The sequence below is a fragment of the Festucalex cinctus genome, chromosome 7, assembly GCF_051991245.1.
Source record: "Festucalex cinctus isolate MCC-2025b chromosome 7, RoL_Fcin_1.0, whole genome shotgun sequence".
NCBI classification, from domain to species: Eukaryota; Metazoa; Chordata; class Actinopteri; order Syngnathiformes; family Syngnathidae; genus Festucalex; species Festucalex cinctus.
Window position 1 is genome coordinate 5784431 of NC_135417.1, and position 19423 is coordinate 5803853.

Genomic DNA, 19423 nt, shown 5'->3' on the forward strand with positions numbered 1-19423 from the left:
ATCCTACCAGCTCTGCTGCTGGTCTGGGGGAAACGCCTCTCAAATGTCGCTAACGTCCGAGCTCATCTTCATCAGTCTCTGCAGCCAGCCTTGCTTCATACGGATGTCCTCTTGCGGTTCTCAGCTATTTTCAAAGTACGCAGTCAGCTCGGTGGAGCTACAAAGATGACTGGCCGAATCCGAAGCTCACTACACGAAGCTCGCTACATGCTACAAACATTCGAAGTGCGCATGCGCAGCTATGAACGAACACGCACTACGTCGTTACGCAGATTGATTGACAGGATCGAGAAACAATCGTTAAGATGATCCACCCGGAAGACGCAGCAACAAAAATATCCTTGAACCCACCTTTAACTTCCAACCATTTTAAAGGACCACCTCTCTCACACAACTTCTTCTGTGTTCTTGCATTACTCAACTAATAGCTTTTAGTATTTTGATGGCATGTCATTTTCAGTCATGTTTGGAAACGCGACTGTACATTGTGAATAAAAAGCTGAATGTGAAGAAAATCACACAAAAAGAGATCGAGTATTGCTCGACGGTGACCTCTTCTTGTTTTTTTCAGTTTCCATCCCAATTGTGTTGTATGTTAGCTAATGTAACACTAAATGTCACCCATCCCCACCCTCAAGAAACTATAGTGTTTGCCCAACACTCCACACTGAAATACTGACGGAAAGATAGAAGCAGTCGCAGATAAGTCAGGGCTCTTCGTACTCATCTGAGCGTTGGTGGAGTATGTCAACTGTGGGTCCGTCTTGCTCTTTGAGACTTCTGTGATTAAGCGCTCTATAAATTAATTTGACTTGCATGAAATATTTTTTTTTTTAAAGAAACATTTTAAACTCCGCAATGTAGCTCTAAGGTGGTAACATACATCTTTGTGTAAAAAACATTGATCATTTTCGAACAGTTCCATTAGAAGAACCTGTTGAAAATCCTTATCCATCTACGACCCATACACATTTGTAATTTTGAACAGTACAATGATAATTGAAGATTTAAAACATACCTGATGTCTCCAAATGCTTGTGGGTCACTAAATCTGGAAGAGCTATGAATTCTCTCTCCCTGTAAATGGAAGAAAATCCAAAAATTACTATTAGCAGTATATATAGCTTCAAATAAAAAAATTAAAAAAACCTCTGGCCAAAGTGTTACATTGTTAGCTAGCATGACAAGATTTTTGCAGTCAACATTTGACCATTTATGAGTAAAACCCAAAATTTCAGGTGCAGTGTACAATAAAAAGTAGTAAATTTGCTAAAATTAGGATTCCACACACACATATTTAAGACAGGATAACAATTATTAATCTTACAAAGGCTAAATTAGCACCTTACAGTTCCTATGTCACTGAGGAGTGAATGTTTGAGAGGGTGTGTGCACGTGTTTAACAGACTGGTTGCAAAGACGTTTCCAAACAGTTTTACCGGTCGCAAATACCGTTTTCTTGCTGCAAAATGTTATGTAGTGCCATGAAAATTAATGTGTAGTGCAATGAAAATGAATGGATAACTTATCAGTTATCCCAAGTGAAGCCCAAGCAAAGTTTGCCAATGTGTTAAGTAGCGTTATGCCACGAGTTGATGTCCACCAGGCACAAAGACATTACAGATGATACCTCTGATAACTAGTTTGCCAAGTCAGCATAATTAAAGCAAAAAATGTCGAATGCAGCTGTTCCAATTGATTAAGCAGACCACTAACCTGGCAATAGAGATGGATATTACATATGCATCTGGTACCTCTCCACAGTCATTTTGTCAGGAAAAGGCGGGACATTCTGTACAATAATTCGAGCTGATTGGACTATGCGACATTCTACACATTTGTTTTAACCAATCACAGCCACGGTTGAAAATTTTGTGTTCGTTCTTGTCGAAGGAGCAAAAGCACGAACACCTCACCAGCTAGAAATGCACGAAGCGCCTCTCGCTGTTCAACATTCAACAAGGAATCTGTGAGTAATTCTGCGAGAACAGAATTAATTGTAGCGTCCATTCGTCCATGTTAGGTTTGTTTGTTAACTCTGGTGTCTGGGCTGGCTTCCTGGTTTGGTCATAGTTGCCTATCCCGCCCCCAAATGCAATGTCACTCTGTGATTGGTCCGAACCGGAACGGCGGTTATCAGCGGGAGCGGTACAAGATGTATTCTCCGGAGTTTGTGAACTGTCCATAAAAGTTATGAACAGTGACAAAGGGCTGCCTTGGCGGAGTCCAACCCTCACTGGAAACGGTAATATCGTAGACGGTATGATATGGAACACCCCTACTGCCGGTGATGCGGACCAAACTCTGAAACTGGTCGTACAGCGACCACACAGTCCGTATCAGGGGGCTCGGTACCCCGTACTCCCGAAGCACCTCCCACAGGACTCCCCAAGGGACACGGTTGAACGCCTTCTCCAAATTCACAAAACATGTGGAATGGTTAGCGAACTCCCACACACACGAGGATTCGGCCGAGGGTGTAGAGCTGGTCCACTGTTCCATGGCCAAGACGAAACCCACACTGCTCCTCCTGAATCCGTGATTCGACTTCCCGACGACCCTCCTCTCCAGCACCCCCGAATAGACCGTACCAGGGAGGCTTAGGCGTGTGATCCCTGTATAGTTGGAACACAAAAAAGGGGGACCACCACCCCAGTGTGCCAATCCAGAGGCACCATCCCCGATGTCCTTGCGATGTTGTAGAGGCATGTCAACCACGACAGCTCTACAACATCCAGAGCTTTTAGGAACTCTGGAGGATCTCATCTACGCCCGGGGCCCTGCCACTGAGGAGCTTTCCAACCATCTCAGTGACTTTGACCCCAGAGATAGGAGAGCCCACCTCAGAGTCCCCAGACTCTGCTTCCTCAAAGGAAGACGTGTCGGTGGAATTGAGGTCTTTAAAGTATTCCCCCCACCGACTCGCAACATCCCGAGGCGAAGTCAATAGCGCACCATCTCTACTATACAGTGTTAATGGTGGACTTCTTCCACCTCCTGAGACCCCGGATGGTGGACCAGAATTTCCTCGAAGCCAATGGGAAGTCGTTTTTCATGACCTCACCAAATTCCTCCCATACCCGAGTTTTTGCCTCAGCAACTGCCGAAGTTGCATTCCACTTGGCTAGACGGTACCTTTCAGCTTCCTCCGGAGTCCCACAGGCCAAAAAGTCCCAATAGGAATCCTTCTCCATCCTGGGTTTGAGGATTGTCGCCACAACACGCAACGACCACCTTACGGCCACAGCTCCGATCGACCCCCTCAAAAATTGAGGCACAGAACATGGTCCACTCTGACTCAATGCCAATGTCCACATTCACAAGGCTGGTTCCTCCTGAAGGCCAAAATTGTCAGTTGCATGACGTCACTCCCTTGACAACATGTACGGACTTAAATATAAATGGAATGTCAATTCTGCTTGTCGGTAGTGCATTGACCGACAGTCCATTCATGTTTAAATCAGTGCGTGCCTTAGAATCGCGCCGGGAGTGACGTCATGCAGCCGCCAAATTCGGCCTTCGGAAGACCCAGCCTTGTGATTTTGAACACAAGGAATGTCCCCCACCTCCCCCGGGACAAGAGCAAAGCTCTGCCGGAAGTGAGTATTGAAACTCTGACAGGATTCTGCCAGTCATTCCCAGCAAACAACCTTAGAGGAACGTTTGGGTCTGCCAGGTCGGACCGGCATCTTCCTGACTTCTGAAGCTTTGTATTTGTATTTATTCATTAAACTTTAAGCAGTTATGTTATAATTAGACCGAGCTGGGAAAACACTACTTGGCCATTTTGTTCTGCCTCAAGCTGTCACTTGTAAATTTGCGCTATATTTGCACTTGGTTAGCATTTCAATTGGAGAAAAAAGTGGCTGACATATTGTGTGCAATAAAAATGCTATTATTTCGAAGCACCAACCACAAATCCATTGTTCAGTAATCCATCCAATATCATCAAAAATATTGTCACCGCAAATTTCTCTGAAATATCGTGACATGATTTTTAAGTCATATCACCCACCCCTAAATGGTTGGGATCAAAATTGGCAACTCTAAATTCAAGGCCATGGTCCTCAGTCGGAAAAGGATGGAGTTCCCCCTCCAGGTCGGGGATTAGATCCTGCCCCAAGTGGAGGAACTCAAGTATCTTGGGGTCTTGTTCACGAGTGAGGGCAGGATGGAGTGCAAGATTGACAGACGGATGAGTGCAGTCAGTGTCTGCTGTGATGCGGACTCAGTCAGTATCAGTCAATTGTGGTGAAGAAGGAGCTGAACTAGAAGGCTAAGCTCTTGATTTACTGGTCGCTCTATGTTCCTACCCTCACCTATGGTCACGAGCTGTGTGGTCATGACCGAAAGAACAAGACCCCAGATACAAGCGAAGCAGCCAAAATTAGTTTCCGCCACAGGATGTCTGGACTCTCCCTTTGAGATAGGGTGAGCAGCTCCGTCATCCAGGAGGGACTCAGAGTCGAACCGCTGCTCCTCCACATTGAGAGGAGCCAGCTGAGGTGGCAGATGCCTCCTGGACGAATCCCTGGAGAGGTGTTGCAGGTATGAACCACCGGCAGGGGGCCCCGGGGACGACCCAGTCTTTCGGACTGGGAACACCCTTGGACCCCGGCTGGAGTAGCTAGTCAAAGTGGCAGGGGAGAGGGAAGTTTGGGCTTGCCTGCTAAAGCTTCTGCCCCCGCGACCCAACTCCGGATAAACGGCAGATGGATGGATGGATGAATGGATGGATGAACAGACACATTGTGCAGAAAAATGGAATTGACTTGCTATCTGAACGAAATGCAAAACTGACCCAGAAGAGGATTTATTTAAGGTACAGTTTTGTAATTTCTTTCAGTTTTTGACATTTGTTAGCTCCACCAGTATTATTATGTCACTTGTACACAAGTCTATTGATGTATTATTTTCTTGTGATTGTTACTAAAAAGTTTTAAATCAAAGTTATGAATTAGTGAAACCATTTTATGCAGCACTTTCTGGACACCTAAAATCTTGACATTTTTGTTAAATCAGTTTCAAATTTCCATAACATTCTTAAATATTTATCCTATTTTCAAAATGTTGGTATCACTGGAAAGTTGACACGGTTAAGTGCTGATCATTTTATAACAAACCAGGTTTACTCAACTGTGCTGATTTAGCTGACAAAATCACTACTCGCCTCATCTCATAGACCAAAATCTATGGGGAGAATTTCTTCAAAGGAAAATTCTGCAGTGCTCTACTTCAGCACAGTTTAAATTTAAGTTAAAGGTACACTCAGTATTATACAGTGGCATCTAGTGGTGAAACAATAAATCATTCGGAAAAAAAACCCAATTGTTTGTGTTAGTAGTATGTAAAAAGATATGTTGTATCGCATAAACGTACTTTTTTTAAATATAACGGTTAGTCTAGAAATCGCAAATTATCTTACATGTCCGAGCCGCGGCTTCTAGTGTCCGCCATGTTTCGCCGCCATCTTTCTGCTACGGGTGCCGTCAAACACAAATTTCAGCGCTCCATTTCTTAACGCGTTTTTGGAACGCACTTCCGGTTTGTATGGCGACCGCATTTCCACGAAGAAGAAGAGTTTCCGGTCCCCGAAGAGAGCATTATCAAGCATCACACTTACTTTGGGAATTTATTTTATTTCAGCGCGACAAAACAAGAGTTTATATTGTAGCCGCATTTGCCAGATAGAGAGAAATGAGGAACAGACTAGGTTTGGGACGTGCCGGTGCCTTCGACTGCTTTCTACTTGACCGGTAAGTAAGAGTACATTTGTGTTTACGTTTTGAGAGCGAGAGAAAAAGTATACACTGTACTAATTAATACGATGTTCGTACCTTTGTTTTACGATCACTGTAGCTGTTGATTAGCAACTCCGCACCACTCGAACGATTTCGTTATGTAGCTACTTGCTTTGAAAAAAAAAAAGATTCCCGCTGGCACGTTATATTTAGAGTAAATGCGCAAGTTATTGTGTAATGTAATGTAACTGTGATTTCGGAGGTATATTTGCCCATAACTTCAATGGAGAATCTAAAGCATACTGTATTAGTGGAGGAGTTGAAAATTATTTTCGTTGTGGTTGGTGAAAACAGTGTTCTCGAAATTAATTTTCGGCAGGGAATAACTTTCTGGACTTAAATGCTGGCTGTACCGTAAGCACTGCTAGAGTCTGAACTCTCTCACTCAAGTGTGTACTGGTCCATTGTGTAATTGGGTGCACAAGAATTTACAGGCTGCCACGTTTTCCACGGAAATTCGACAAGCAAGCAGCCTTTGCATATTCTATGCAGTATGCAGTCAAGTTACTTTTATCTAGCTAATACAATGTTTTGGGCCCAAAAACTAAAGATCTTACCTCTATTTTGGGGGCTTTGTTGGAAAGTTGGTGACATATAGTAGTATCATCAATTATTCTATTTTATTTTATAATTGTGTTTTTGTTTGTGTCACACTAGATCAACAGCCAAACTTGAGGGGTTCCAGAACCATATTCTGATGTATACAAGCATTCATGCACCGTTTAAATACATCACCGACCTGCAAGAAAAAAAAATATCAAGGGGAGAGTCAGCAGCCAAATTGGAATGCCCCGAATGAGGACACTTGAATGGAGGACCCCAGAAGGCTTCGGTGTTGTACCACCAGTATCTCCACCTACCATATCTGAGCTGCAACAAACTGAAGTCAGCCGACGTCTTGGTATGTCATTTACATATGGACGCCATTGCACACTACATGAACTTTTTGTGTGAAGCAATACGGAATGGTCACATGTACAAGCACCACTTGTTTTACACAGGACCTGCTGACCAGGTGTCTGAAGCCATGGAGTGACTCCTCCCTCACTTTCCTCAGCAGCCAAATTGGAATGCCCCGAATGAGGACACTTGAATGGAGGACCCCAGAAGGCTTCGGTGTTGTACCACCAGTATCTCTACCTACCATATCTGAGCTGCAACAAACTGAAGTCAGCCGACGTCTTGGTATGTCATTTACATATGGACGGCATTGCACACTACATGAACTTTTTGTGTGAAGCAATACGGAATGGTCACATGTACAAGCACCACTTGTTTTACACAGGACCTGCTGACCAGGTGTCTGAAGCCATGGAGTGACTCCTCCCTCACTTTCCTCAGCAGCCAAATTGGAATGTCCCAAATGAGGACACTTGAATGCAGGACCCCAGAAGGCTTCGGTGTTGTACCACCAGTATCTCCACCTACCATATCTGAGCTGCAACAAACTGAAGTCAGCCGACGTCTTGGTATGTCATTTACATATGGACGGCATTGCACACTACATTAACTTTTTGTGTGAAGCAATACGGAATGGTCACATGTACAAGCACCACTTGTTTTACACAGGACCTGCTGACCAGGTGTCTGAAGCCATGGAGTGACTCCTCCCTCACTTTCCTCAGCAAGCCTTTGAAGAATATGATATCATCGTTGGTGGGAACATGCCCTCACTCCATAACATGTACTTGTGCAGTCAAGGAGCATGTCAAACTTAATAAAACCAGCAAACATTGAAGTGACTTCATTTTTACTGCAGTCTGTTCACACAATCAATGGACAAGCCTTCCTTGATTTTGCCCCAATAACATCATAGAGTAGGCGAAAAGTAGTGTTACAGATCATACTATGTGTTCGGGAGAGTTTGAGGAATGTTGCAATGTTAATGGGGGACAATGTCAGCACACACACACACACACAAAAAAAAAAAAAAACATCATGGTATTGAGTTAATCAGATATTTTAGCTGTGTACAACACATACCTGCTCTGTAACACTACCTTTGGCCCAAACCTGTATGTCTATTTTCCATATTTTGAAATGCACAGCGTATTGGTAAATTTCTGGATCAACTGCAATTCATGTCGCTCATTATATTATAACAGCATTTTTTTTTTTTAGTTAATATGTTCATTTCATGTAGACTTTTATTTTACTTTATTTTATTTATTCATTTTCATGTACTGTACCTTACATTCATTGGCCAATGAAGAATTGCTTGTCATTGCAAGCATTTATAATAATTCTCCAGGCTTTTGATGTTTTACATTTCTGGTCATGTAAAATAGTGTTAGGTTAGGTGTCGAATGAACACTGCATGTTGACGCCAAAGGAAATAGTATTTTTTAGTTATTCAAAATGTACAAATTAACACACAACAACAATATACAAGTTATACAAACTACAACAAGTGTCAGACATGGACTAATTATATGCCAGGTAAAAAACCTTTGTATTGTCCTCGAGGATCTGGGAAAGTGTCACTTATTTGCCACAAGTCACCAAGGTGCTGCAGTCTGGGATCCAGGTACAGGAAATCATGGTGGTGCTGATGTGGGATCCAGGTACAGGAAATCATGGTGGTGCTGATGTGTCAGCAATGTGTCAAAAAGTATTTCTTGGTGTCAGTCTATCAGCTGGACTTGGATATCTTCATGTTCCTCCATGGTCATTTCCTGTACGAGTCTCTGCAAGAAGGTAACAATTGTATGTCAGATGAGGTACCAAACAATGAACTGAAAGTCACTGAGCCAATGAAGTACATTATTATATGAGCAAGACTATTTGTGAAAGCCATGTAAATTCCTGCACATCGAAGTACAAGGAAGCTGTTGTATCTTCAATCAAAACTAATTAAGTTGCTTAGTGATATTTATTAGGTAAAATTGTTCAACATGGTGACAAATCGATATCTGAGTAAAGGGTTTCAAATGTTTTTGTAAGCAGCACTTTTCTGAGTGGTTAGTAGCAACAAGACACTGGGGGGTTTACGAGTCTGAGTTGCATCTGTGTAGTTCAGTTAACACCATTATTTTTGTACGATATACTAAACATATCAGCAAACGATGTAATCTAAATACCACATATTCCAAGCAAAGGTATGTTTTGAGCCATTCACATGCATGCTCGAATGGAATTATTTTTCCATGATGACATAATTGTACGTTACGAGACACCGCGTTCACTTCCGCGTTCTCTTCCTCGTCTCCCTCGCCCTCTTTGAGATGGTCCACATGTCTATAAAACATATAACATAACTGTGTGTTCTCTGTTGCATAGTTTAGTTGCACTAACAAATATGAACATAGCCATTATCATTAGCTGACGTACAGTATTTCCTAACAATGCCGACAAAAATATTAATTCTGAAATTAAATGACTAAATCACAAATATTAGGGGTCTGTACAGTATGTCTAACAAATGCAATTCACTTACGTCATCACTCGAGGGATACCAGAAGTTGTTTGCGTTCTGTTCCGGTGAAATTGGTGGTAGGCTGTTGAAGTAGGGTCTCTCTGAGACGCCGTAGTTCGTGTGCTTAAAATCATTGCATTATCTTGTTTGACCGATAGATGGCGGTCGTGAGCTACACACTGGGGCTTTAAATTAAAAAAAAGAAAAGAAAAAAAGTTGATTATCTAAAGATGAAAACTAGTTGGTCGCTCATTATCAATAAAATAAGATGTTTTTACTCTTCTGTATTTATAATTTATGCTACAAGTATAATTGTGTCCTTTAGGCAAAAATACATTTTTTATTTTATACCAATACCAGAATTGTCAATAGAATTTTCAGTAATATATCCGAATAACAAAATATTTGATAGCTGAGGCCCTAAAACTATTCAGTGAGGAAATATTTCAACTGCAGCTGTATGGCAGCAGCATTTGAACAATTATTCTGTAATAAAAGTAACTCCTATTTACATTTCCGCTTCAGGGCTAGATCACAATTTTTCTTGCAGTCTACTCAATAAAAAGAATACATTCTGAAAACGGGAAAATTTATATTGGACATTTCCTTTAATACATTTTTTGCAAAAATCTCATCTCATCTCATGCCTATTACTTAAAACAGTGTGGGCGTTCTTTCTAATCTATAAAAGTTCACATACAAGAAATAAGTTCAGAGTATAATGGTCCACCTGCTCACTTATGCTACATCATTTTGGAACCCTACTACTTTTATACAGTACTGTATGCAAATAAAATTATTTCTAGTGTGCAAAATTATTAAATGTTTACAGTTTAATTGTTCTAAAGTGTTTACAAATATTCAAAATATAATATAACAAAACAAAAACAAAAAACAAAAAGGGATGATAAACTCTTTCAATTCTGATCAATTGTCTTTACACTTGCTATGAGAGCTTATCCACCAGGAAAATTCAGGACATAAATATAATAAATCACACACAGACACACACACACACACACACACACAAAAAGAGAGAGAGAGAAAACATAACAAAACAAAACAAAAAACCATAGAAATCATGATGAATTTCGGGCACTACTGAATGATCTGAGCCGTCTCTTGACATCACCTTTGTTTTCTTTTATCTTAGGGAAGCGTTAAATAACGTCTGAAGCAGATAATTGAACGCAACGTTTAAATGACAGGGAAGGGAACTAACAAAAGTCCACAAGATGCGCGTGTGCGTGTTGCTGTATATGCGCGGATATTGGATAACGGGCAATTCCAACGATTGGATAACGGCTAATATCAACCAACAGTCCTCCTCAAAAATACATTAACCTCGGAGTGGCGGCGGCACTAGATGGCTTTGGTCGAATGAATGCCCCTCTGGTTTTGAAACCCTCCGCCGCGTGTTCGGTGTCTGAGTGACGGGTCGAAAAGCTAACTAGCAAGCTAGTTAGCATGCTACCTGGTTAGCTTCGATATCAAAACAGCTAAATTATTATCATAAATATTGTAGTTCGGTGCTTACCGTTCAGGTCCTCCGTCTTGTCCTCAACTCCTTCGTTGTCTCACGTACGTCCCGGAGCAGCTCTTCTTCTTCTTTTCTTTTCTTTCTTTTTTTTTTAAACGTGTCGTTTCCCCTTCAGACTCGAAGACGGGCTTCTTCCTTGATAATGGCTTCGATGTTGTCAATAATGCCGCGAGGAGACTAGTAGGGTACGAAGGAAAAGGGTGGGGGTCAGGGGGTTGTCAAGTTAACTAGACATCGTTCGCTGCCAGACTAAATCGACTACTAGCCCACCTTTGACTGGAATACCTCGACTAGAACACGACCATCCTCCATTTTCTTTCTCTTTGCGGATTTTTGAGACAATGTACCGCAAATGTGTGCGTGGTTCAAAGCAGGACCAATAACAAGAGGAAGAGAAGACGCGGAGAGCCCTCCCCCCTTCGCTCTATGGCGCGAATCCTCTCCGACTGCTTCCGGTCCTCCACTGACTGGTGTTCCTGGTGCTGCAGTCGGTCCTACCTCCCTAGTGTTCTGGCTGTACGGTGTGGGCTTGGCAGCCTCTACGGCCAAGGGTGAAGTCCTCATCGTGGTTTACGTACGCCCCTCGTGTATTTCCATACTTCAATGTTGGTGTGTTAGTGGCAGAATCACAGTTGGTGCGTCTGCAACTCTTCTGGACTCCGGTGCCTTCCTGGTTCTCAAAGGGTTAATCGGTCGCCTACCACCATTTTGTGAGCAGGATCCGCTACAAAATGGCGCAGCCTGGCTTGAGAACGAGAAGTCCCCATGGGGAGGGTGAAAACCCCTAGTGGTGAAAATGGTTCGCCATCTCCTGAAATTATCAGGACTATTTTATTATTTGATGCTGCAGATCATCAAGTAAAGGTAAAATATTTAGGATGATAAAATCAGAAAATATATATGAAGTGAGCTTGAAATGTTTCTGAATATAAACTAGTCACGAGGGGGCAAAAACAAAACATGTGGGAAAGGCACAGTGTCTGCATGGACACCTGCTGTTAATCTGTTACCTCAATAAAACAAGAATGGTTGTCTTATGTACACCAAGTGACAGAGAGAAGGTACTTGTTAATGTAGAAATTACATTATGGACCAACTTTTGGAATATTGTCTGATAGCTGTTCATCTCGAAGGGCTATATGAAACTGCAGGGTCATAGTTCAAGTCCTGCCATTGGGGGAGGTGGGGGTTGCTGGAGATACTAGTTTGCTCCTGGCTACTGACATGGTGGCCACATGAGGCACTATTACCCCCACCACAGCTCATAAGGTGCAGCATTGTTCTTCCTGCAGTTTCATTCTGACATGCCTGCAAGTGTTTGATTTGGTTCTGTGTGCGGTGCAAAATAATGAGAGTGGAAGTTGGATTTTTCGTTGGGAGCTAATTCAGTATAGGCCTATTGTTAAATAAGTGGATGATTATTGCAGAAGGTGGATGGATAAAATTGAGTATAGAAACATTTTGTGGGAAAGGCACAATGTCCGCCTTCGCACCTGCTGTTTATGATCTAAACAAGATACAAGTTAGGTTATTTGCTCAAAGTGTCACACTCATTGTAGGACCTGATGGTTTTAGGAGCTTCCTGACAAAAACTTTGAGTGGCTCAAGTATGTGGCGCTGCAAAGGCTGGTGCGTGGTACAGATGTCTCTCAGTCATATAATGTAATTACTGCAGTTCCCAAACATACTTCAAGAATGCTGCACCCAAGGTGATATTTGTGTCAGTTTCTAGTTTAATAATGCATTATACACCCATCCAGCAGAGGGCACTATGTTGAAAACAAGCTTGTTCCTCGTTTTGGTAATACTTGAGGGATTTAAAAAAAAAAAAAAAAAAAAAAAAAAAAAAAGGTCTCGGGCTGTGTCCGAATGTGCACCCTACTCCTTATATAGTGCACTACTGAGGGGTCACGACATTTTGTAGATGTGTCCGAATGTCCAGGGAGCGAAAATATAGTGCACTCAAAATTACCCACAATGCACTCTGAAAAGTAGTAAACATAGATGCTCACTCAACCGGGTTGATATAGATCAAATGCATTGCGAGTATGAAAAAAACAGGGCGAGAACGACAGGGTAAGCGCAAGAATCAGAGCGTGAAATATATACTATGGAAATAATTTGTTTTAGTTGAAACTATTTACAACAAAGTACAGTTTTAAAACATTTTCATTCACAATAAATAGTTGAAGATTTACGCGCCAGTGCGTCATGACAGGTACGGTGGTCACGTGACATGCGACGAAGGGGAACACACAACCACTGTCTTTGTAGTGCTGTTTTTCTATTACGATTTTAGTCTCTCAGCCAGCTCAGGGTATACCCCGCGTACTGCCTGAAGAGAGCTGGAATAGGCTCCAGCACCCCTGCAACCCTTGTAAGGAATGAGCGGATCAGTAAATCAATGGATGGATGTTCCTGACTAATGATGTTCCTGTGTATCACTGCGCCTGTCTGCATGCCAAAACTTTAATTCAGCTGTATAGTCAATGGGACCTTGGTTTAAAGAACCCAGAAGCAACAGACTGGATTTAATGGACAGAATTGTCTAATCCACTCAAAACACCCCTTTGTATAGGAACTAACAAAGGTTGTTAGTCCCAAAATTAGTCGGACTATGGCGCAATCAACACAGACCGGTAAGGATGTCCCGATCCGATCACGTGATCGGAAATCGGGCTTGATCACGTGGTTGTTGACACGATCAGTATCGAACGTTGTCTCCCGATTAGGACTCGGATAAATTTTAGGTTATTTTTTAATAACTTTTTTTTAATTAAATCTAGAGTTGGGCGGTGCCACAGAGTGACACTTCATTTTTCCACACAGTGCGTGCGGCATGGCATCACTCTACTACAGTGACACTATTAATGCCATTGAGCGGTGGGGCTAAACAAGGAAATGGCGTTGAGGTATTTGGAAGTAGAGATAACTAAGCTGTCATCTTCAATGTGGAAAGGAGGCGGTGTGACTTGTGGCGGTGTGCAGAGTGTTGATTCCCTGCTGCACCTCAGTGATGGGCAGCCAAGCAGTCCCCCGGCCTTAAGACACTAGCGACTTGGATGTGTTTCGTGCCATCCCAGCGGATCCAGCTGCGGGCGCGCTTCATTTCCTCCCGGCGAATCCAGCTGCGGTGCCTGCGCCAGTGATACTGGAGTCTGGACGCCCTTTGAAGGGAGCCCGGCGCCTAGCCTAGCCTTGCGAACTCTGAGGTCGGACGTCCTAGCGGAGTCGCCAAATCCTGCCCGGGCCGGGAGTCTAGACTGGTGCCAATCCAGACCCAAAGTCATGATATGGTAAGATTGCTTGCTACAGACTGGTCCATGTAGACGTGCACTAATCTACAAGTTGTCTTTTTGAAGGCAGAAGGCGCGCGAATCAGCTGTCTACAGGGCGACGCGCAGTGATACGAACGAACAGAAAAGTAGCGCCCAGCGGTATGGCGTCTGACTTTTTTTCCAAAGGGAGTTTTGTATAGAAATGTATCACTCTTTTGAACACAAATTGTTTTTAGAAGAAAAATGTTTTATTTCGGTGACCCCAGCCAACTTGATGGACTATTTTCCTCTCGTCCAACACCGGACCAGAACTCGTGTCACAGAACGCTGTCAGGGGTAAGTCAGTGCTGATTGCACACACTGGATGTGAAGATGAAAGAGATTCATGTAAAAAAATCCAAACTATCCTTTTAAGTAAGTTTATAAATCCTAGGTTGAAAATTTCAAGGCCAGTGGAACCTATTCAGCACTGAGACTGACAACCTCGTTCTGCAAATACTCTGTCTGTAGAACACGACCCAGTAAAAATGACTACCAGTCAAGGTAGTGCTGTTACCCTATGTCAGCTTGAATACCAGACTCAAATGCAACATCAGCAGGGTTTTTAGCAGAGCTGGGCACCTCCGTTAGTTGTCTCTTCTAGTCAAAGAAGACGCCCACCTTCCGGCGAGTGCACAATGACATGAAACCGGGGAAAAAAAAAAAAAAAAAAAACTGACTGAGCACCGACTGAAGCAGGTTGACGTTTGACGAACGGAATGAGACGGTCCCTGTCATTCCGTGTATTTTTGTGAGGCTTCGCGCCATAAAGCATTCGCCGAATGGGGTATATGCCACGGAAGAGGCGGGACGTGATTTTGCACAACAGTTTGTTTCTGGTCCGGGTTGCGAACGCGCAACCGAGGGACACAAAGTCGGAAGCACAAGTACTTTTGACGCAGCCCACATGTCACAAAACGAACCGGAAACAAACTGATGTGCAAAAACAGTCCCACCTCTTCCGTGGCATATACCGATTATGTGCAAGGTGGGCATAGTCATCAATCGGAATTGACGATTAACAAATATTTTGTCAGATTCATGTTATTCTATTTCTGTGACCATCCACAGAGGGGGACCAACAATTTTGTCCATGTGTGTAGGTTTGTGTCAATGTCACACAATAGGTCTGCATGCGAGACACTCTTTTAAACCCACTTTCTCTTGAACATACATGGTCAACATTTTTAAATAGGACAAATAGTTGTCACTCAAGAAAATGCTGATTTGAATTTGTAGCTCCAAGAGTTATATTGTATTACCTTAGAACAGTCAGAGGTTAGTGTGCTGTTGTAGTTTCATCATGAACATCCATCCATTTTCTTAACCGCTTAGTCCTCACCAGGGTCGCGGGGGTGCTGGAGCCTATCCCAGCCGGCTTCGGGCAGTAGGCGGGGTACACCCTGAACTGGTCGCCAGCCAATAGCAGGGCACACAGAGATGAACAACCATCCACACTCACAAGCTCACCTAGGGACAATTAAGAGCGCCAAATTAACCTGCCATGCATGTCTTGAACATGTACATGTAAACTCCACCAAGGAAGGCCAAAGCCTGGACTCGATCTTGCGTCCTCAGCACTGGGAGGCGGATGTGCTAATCAGTCAATCACCGTGCCACCCATCATGAACATAATTGGCCCAAAAAAGTTCTACAGATCTCACTGCTCAGGTTTCTTTAAACATAGTCCATTAAAAAAAAAAATAAAATAAAAAAAACAGTCATGAAGGGAGTCCAAAAGTAGACAACATTCAATAATTTCTATTGATAAATTTAATAAAAAAGTAAAATGAATAGCCATCATGTTGCACGAAAGATTGGATAAACAAATGGAATACAAAAATAAACCGTGTCTAATGTAGGTTACCGTTGACAATAAGCGAAGTGCGCATTAAGTTTGCACATGCGCGAGGGAAAAAACAAGGCTACCAACTACCCTACCAATTTGAATGGCGGAGATTAGAGTGGTGACAATCTTTGCCAAAGTGTACACTTTAAAGCTTGCAAGTCAACTTCCCGAATGTCAGTAAACCACATGCTATGCATGTTAATAAAAACAACTTTCCAGCGGTTGAAACGTTTCTTTCAGAGCCAATTCCGTTGTATCCAATTCATTTTCAATGACCGTTTGGTAGTTTCGCCTACCCACAATGCACCACGCCGCTACCCATAATGCACCTTGAATTCGTGATGCGCACTTCGCTTATACCATGGAAAGCAACATTATTTCTACAGGTATTGGGTGGAATTTTCTGGTTAATTACAATGTGGGACAGAGAGACAATGTTCACAATCAAATTTAAGCTATTGAACTTTACATGTTGCACTAGCAATACATAAGTTTTTTTTTTTTTTTTTTTTACTTCTCAGTTTTGAAAATGCACTTAGAAAAAAATAGATTCTGCCCTCATGCCACATAAAATTGTATAAAAGTTTTTCACATAACAGAACTGCAGCAAATGTTCCCTCAATATTGAATACTTTACATGCAAGAAAATGCTCAACTCCGAGAGTTCCATTCTTGGCAAAAACAAGAACTTGTCGGTCAAACATCATAGTTACCCGTTGTTCTCTGAACCATGAGAAGTCTGGTGTTGAAGAAACGTCTCCAAGAGTGAGAATGTCTCTGTGCACTCAGTGCATTCATAGACAACACTGGAATTTCCTTTGTCATTTGGGGTGTGGTCCACCATGTCATTGTCCTCTACGTGATCTCCATGACTTTTCACAGGCTTCCCATTTGTGTCAGTGGCATTAGATGACTGTTCCACATTGGGTTTTTTCCAACCACTAGGGTGATTCTTACGATGAAACTCAAGTGCAGAAGCACTCATGAATTTAGCAGGGCATAAGGGACACTTGTTGTGACATCTTTTGTGAGAGCGCAAGTGACGCTGGTAAACATAGGCCAACCGAAATCTCTTCCCGCATTCTTGACACTTATAGTTCATCCGGCCTGCTTTCTTTGGTCTCATCCTATCTTGATCTACTTCTGACTGTTTATTGCCTGAATTGTGGGGCTCTGGTCGTATTAAGTGTTTAAATCCTACTTCGTTTTCCATTTCAACTTTGTGAATCAGAGTTAGATGCTTAACTAGATCACAGCGCTGAGGGAAATGTCGACCACAAAATGTACATTTGTGCATAGTGCCCTTATGGTATCTCATGTGCCTCGACAAACTACTTGAATGATTGAAGACACGCTGACAAAGCTTACAGGAAAATAGTTTTCCAGGTTTACTTTTCGCCCTTCTACGTCTAGCTTTAAGTGTTATTTTTTGCTTTGGGTTCTTCGGTTCTTGTTTCAACTGATGTGGGACCCTATCCTGATGTATCAGCTGATGGTCTTTAAGTCTGATTAAATCTGTGAAACGCTCCCCACATAAACCACATCTGTATGGTGTGACAAAGGGCGTCTTGTCGATCTTGTAGCTCATATTCTGATTGCGCATTTCATTACCAGCCTTAACGTCAGTAAAGTTGCCATTAGTGTAATGGTTTTCAAGTGGTCTATCTTTATTGTTTTTAGACTTCACTTGGATTTCAGATGCAAATGTCGCATTAGACGCTTTACCTTTGCAATGGTGTTGTGCGTGAGTCTGAAAATCTGACAACCAAAAGAAATGTAACTTACATTTCCGACATGGATACATTTTGTGAAACTTGTTTTCCTCATTGTTCTCTGAATTTCCAGCAGTGGCAGCGATATGATTTTCTTTTTGATGAGCTACCAAAGCATATGCTTTAATGAATCGCTTTCCACAATGAGGACAGGAAAGGAACCGTTCTCGTGCATGTTCTTGGATGTGTGTCTCCAGCGCTTGTACACCTCCAAAGATCTTGCAGCACAATGTACACCTGTAAGTTTGCCCTGCGTTTCTATACTGATGGTGGCAACGTAAACTTTTCAAGCTGTTGAATGATTTACTGCATATTTCACAACGGTAATCAACCTGTGGAGGCTTTTCCTTTGCATTGTTCAAGTCCATTGGCTTCGGTGTATTTGGTTCAGGAATGGACTGCGGCCTTGGATTAGGAGACAAAGGTTTGACAGCGGGTGGGAGATGTGGCAGGATTCCAGGAGACGGTGGTTTCCCAGGGGAATGTGGCAGTGAAAAGCCGTTTACAGGTGCCAGTGTGCCATTTTCTTGCAGCACGTACTCTCGAGGGACTTCAAATCCATTGGATGAGCCGTCAAAGGAAAACGATTCCAAAGGTCCATGAATGGCCATGTGGGCTAACACTTGTGTGTAATGAGAAAATCCATCACCACACTCTGTGCAAATGAAGGTACATGGATCGCCACCGAATTGTGTTGAAGAGACACTATTCAATGCTTTCTGCCTTTCCATAATGAAATGATGTGGTCCATGTGCTGAAGGCATCACTTATGCAAGATGATGAGAAACTATCCAAACACTCTCAAAAATAATTTCCATGAGGGTTTAGAAACAAAGTCCTCAGTCTCCCAACAACCACGATCCAACAATGTGTCCTTCAAAGCTGCACTTGCTCATAGGTTCTCCATCTTGACAGCACCTGGAAGAAAAATAAATAAATATATAAAAATCACGATCAAGATGTGAAAAACACTTGTCCTTTGACACAAGTAATCTGTACATTGCTGCGACTCAACAAATTACTGTATATCAACCACTCATAAAAGACCAGTTCCGACATCACCCTTTCTATTGATAGTGGTTGTTCTAAAAGTAGTTTTTGTACATGGAGCGTTATTCCCAACATTGGAAATTTTATCTTGTTCTGCCTTTCCTTTGCTGATGATCATATAATAGCAATGTGAATGAATAGGAGGAATGAAGGAGATTAATGACCGGCTGAAATGTGTATGGTTCTTGTAATGCCAATACCCTAATACCACATGATACCCATACCGCTGAGTCGTGACCGAAAGAACAAGATCCCGGATACAAGCGGCCGAAATGAGTTTCCTCCGCAGGGTGTCCGGGCTCTCCCTTAGAGATAGGGTGAGAAGCTCGGTCATCCGGGGGGGGCTCAGAGTCGAGCCGCTGCTCCTCCGCGTTGATAGGAGCCAGCTGAGGTGGCTCGGGCATCTGGTTCGGATGCCTCCTGGACGCCCCGCTGGGGAGGTGTTCCGGGCATGTCCCACCGGCGGGAGGCCCCAGGACACACTGGAGAGACTATGTCTCTCGGCTGGCCTGGGAACGCCTTGGGATCCCGCCGGAGGAGCTGGTTGAAGTGGCTGGGGAAAGGGAAGCCTGGGTTTCCGTCCTAAAGCTGCTGCGCCCGCGACCCGACCTCGGATAAGCGGTAGAAGATGGATGAATGGACCCATACCGCTGAGTCTTATTTCTACTTTTATTCTTCA

At 42.9% G+C, this 19423-nt stretch overlaps 1 protein-coding gene and 1 long non-coding RNA gene across 5 annotated transcripts in view; one reads left to right on the forward strand and one right to left on the reverse strand.

Moving 5' to 3' along the window:
- LOC144022958 (uncharacterized) overlaps nucleotides 1-11369 on the reverse strand; it is a 35790-nt gene extending 24421 nt beyond the window's left edge. The window contains exons 1-3 of one of the 3 annotated variants that reach the window (XR_013284448.1): nucleotides 11027-11369; nucleotides 10754-10933; nucleotides 1019-1077 (exon numbers count right to left, since the gene is read on the reverse strand). The gene's annotated coding sequence lies outside the window, so the exon portion shown is untranslated. Of the gene's footprint in view, nucleotides 1-1018; nucleotides 1078-10753 lie in introns of all 3 variants that reach the window. The other 2 variants (XR_013284447.1, XM_077528184.1) reach the window with 2 other exon arrangements.
- On the forward strand, nucleotides 5320-7539 carry LOC144022959 (uncharacterized). Of its 2 annotated transcripts, XR_013284450.1 has the most exons (5): nucleotides 5320-5756; nucleotides 6459-6702; nucleotides 6803-6986; nucleotides 7087-7270; nucleotides 7371-7539. It is a non-coding gene; the product is annotated as an uncharacterized LOC144022959 (long non-coding RNA). The 2 variants fall into 2 exon arrangements; XR_013284449.1 differs by having other exon boundaries at nucleotides 5320-6702.
- Nucleotides 11370-19423: the final 8054 nt, after the last annotated feature.